Source organism: Lactuca virosa, chromosome 5 (genome assembly GCF_052849685.1).
Source record: "Lactuca virosa cultivar CGN04683 chromosome 5, Lactuca_virosa_CGN04683_v6, whole genome shotgun sequence".
Classification (NCBI taxonomy): domain Eukaryota; kingdom Viridiplantae; phylum Streptophyta; class Magnoliopsida; order Asterales; family Asteraceae; genus Lactuca; species Lactuca virosa.
Genome location: NC_136430.1, coordinates 72,378,419 through 72,381,215, shown reverse-complemented (window position 1 = coordinate 72,381,215; position 2,797 = coordinate 72,378,419). Strand labels below are relative to the sequence as shown.

Here is a 2,797-nt window from a genome sequence, read left to right as displayed (position 1 = left end):
GATCATGATGAATGATTCTTAATCTTGAATCTTCAGGTAAACTAGAAAAGTTTCCCCATGCTCCGCATGGGTTGGAGTATTCAAGTTTTCGGACTTCATTGTAGTTTTTTTGGGGAGTGAAAGTGGAAGGTCAAATAATTGACGAAAACTATCATATATATAACATGGTGAAAATAGATATTAGAATTACATAGGTTGTTTATTTACATACTATTCTGGTTTTTGTAGCCTTTTCTGGAACTACAAGGAGATCAAAAAATTCACGAATCATTTGCATACTTCCTGTCATTGAATAAGAAAAAACCTGGCAGATATTCCAGCCCAGCAGTTGAAAATTCAATCTCCTGTGGTTGAAAGTTGTGGAGTACAAACTCCATAGAAACTATAGACATGAAATTTTTTGCATCTTCCATCTATAAATAAGAATAAGTAATGAACTAACTCACCATCAACTGTATTTCATCCTTCAAAGCTATTTGAGTTGCTTCTTTTGCCTGTTAATCGCAAAGTTTAACTTTAAATTTTAGATATTTTATTGTTGTTATGTATCTATGTCAAAAGAACAAACACGTTTTAAGCACTACTGTTGACTATACATGACAATTTGATCAAACGGAAACATTTAAATGAAAAAATCATAAAATAAAACTAAGTCCAAGTTGACTGATGCTTCTATCAACCAAATTAATACAAAAAATTACATAAACCACCTCTCAACCATTTATCAATATGCAATATCTATAACATAAATGGCAAAAAATAAATAACATGGATTCAACTATAGTATAGCACCACAAAGGAAAACAATATTTATAAAAAAATCGATTACATGAAGATATATTAGCCCAGATTGTACCTTTCATTAGTCAACTTCAAAGTAACCTGATTGATGTTTGCCTGTTAATTAAGTTCGTTAGTCAGGTCCATACCAATGTCACTTCTTAACTTCAAACGAAGCTGATCTGCCACCTTCAAACCAATACCAACCTGAAACATAAATACCAAAGAAATAAATACAAATTTATTATCAAACCTTTTTTTAGAATAAATGTGTAGATACTAAATAATGACTTCTTTTACTTAAAAATAACAAGATTTTTCCAATTTTCAATTTTGACTCTATATGTCCTTCATACTCAACAATTAAACAAAACCACATATAGGTGAACAAATTCTTCCAAAAGACTGCAGCAACTCAATTCATTTTTAAAAGAAAATAACCACACAGGGGATCAATCTAAAACAAAATCAAAAGTTCCACCATGTAAGTACATCAATCTGATCACCCTCCTATACCACATGAAGGCAAGTGATAGAACATAAATTTTGATTAAGTAAATAGGACTGAAACCATAAACCATAACTGTAAGTTTGATTCAACTTTACCACGTAGAAACACTGCTAACCAGATTTTTCATTGAGGATTTTTGTCGAGCAGCCAGTGTTCAAATAAAAGAAAAAGCACAAAAAACATAAAGTTGTATTCAACAATTGAATTCCTATTCTAATAACAAAGGTCAAATCCAAATAAACAGTAAATTACCAAAACAAATAGTGGAAGTAAGAATGAAAAACTCACTTGTCTCTTAATCATGCCAAAACGAAAGGAATTTCATGGATAGGTATTACTCTGATTAGTCTAAGAAGTATTCTTGATGTTTCTTCTCCGTCTTGAAGCCCCGTCAATGGCTGAGTCGGAGTTTGTTGGCCACCTGTTTTCTTCTCCACGCTTATAGCTAAATAAAATGATGAAATTTCTATTGAAATTGAGGAGAAATCAAAAGCAGAGAGAAAGGCACCTGATTTGATTTCAGAGAATGGAAGTGAAAGCGTATACACGAAGGTGGTCGTTGTTAACAGGGAAGACAAAGAGGGAATAGCGGTGGGGGTTCTATGTCTGTCGCCTTCGATTGTTTCCCTTTTCTCCGTATATCATACCGCCTCGGATTGCTTCGATTTCAAAATCCAGACCCAAGTAACCCATGGTTTTTTTCCAATTGAAAGGCACACAGACGGAACTAAAGTTCCCTAAAAACCCCTAGGATGCATCTTTTAGGGCAATAAAAAACGGAGGGTGAGGGGAGATCGAGATAGGCACGAAGACGAAATCGAGATAGGCGGAAGGATTTTTTTTGGGGGGGGGGGGGAATCGGTAGGAATGAATGTTTTTGTTTAAAAATTTTGAAAGATATAAAATTTAAAATACGAAGATGAAATCGAGAGGGGCGGCAATAGGTTTTTTTAAGGAAAATGAATATTTTATTTTAAAAAGTTCAAAAAAAATTAAAAGATTTCACATTTAGAAAAATAAAATAAAACATATCCTAATAAAATATTTTGGGTCAAAAGTTAAGAAAAACAAATAAAGTTTAATACTCCCTCCGTCCCAAAAAGGAAACATGGACTATTATTTTGAGACGGAAAGAGTAGTTAATAATTTTCATTACCTTTTATATAAAAAAAATCAAAGTTCTAATGAATTACTTTTAAATTTTTAAATATTTTAAAATTTGATTAATGATAGTAAACTAGGAATAAATCTAAAGCAAATACTTAAGTGGGCGATGCAGGGGTGAGGTGGTGTAGGGGTATCTGTGTTGACGTAAAGTGGGTGGATAGGGTCGGATATGGGTATAGGTATGGGATGGTAGGGGTTGGTGGATGAGTATATACATGTGAGTTTCATGGTATGGGTCGGATATGTGTAAAGTAGGTGTATGTGTGGGTGGGTGGTGTAGGTTATATAAGGTGAGGGTGGCGTGTGGGTGTGAATATAGGGCGAGATGGGTGGTATTGG

The 2,797-nt window shown here is 33.5% G+C and overlaps 1 long non-coding RNA gene across 1 annotated transcript; it reads right to left on the bottom strand.

Annotated features, from left to right (window-relative positions):
• Positions 1 to 335: 335 nt before the first annotated feature.
• On the bottom strand, positions 336 to 2,046 carry LOC145117621 (uncharacterized). Its single transcript, XR_013712722.1, has 4 exons — positions 1,800 to 2,046; positions 1,580 to 1,736; positions 857 to 987; positions 336 to 494 (listed from the first exon to the last, which is right to left on the bottom strand). It is a non-coding gene; the product is annotated as an uncharacterized LOC145117621 (long non-coding RNA).
• Positions 2,047 to 2,797: the final 751 nt, after the last annotated feature.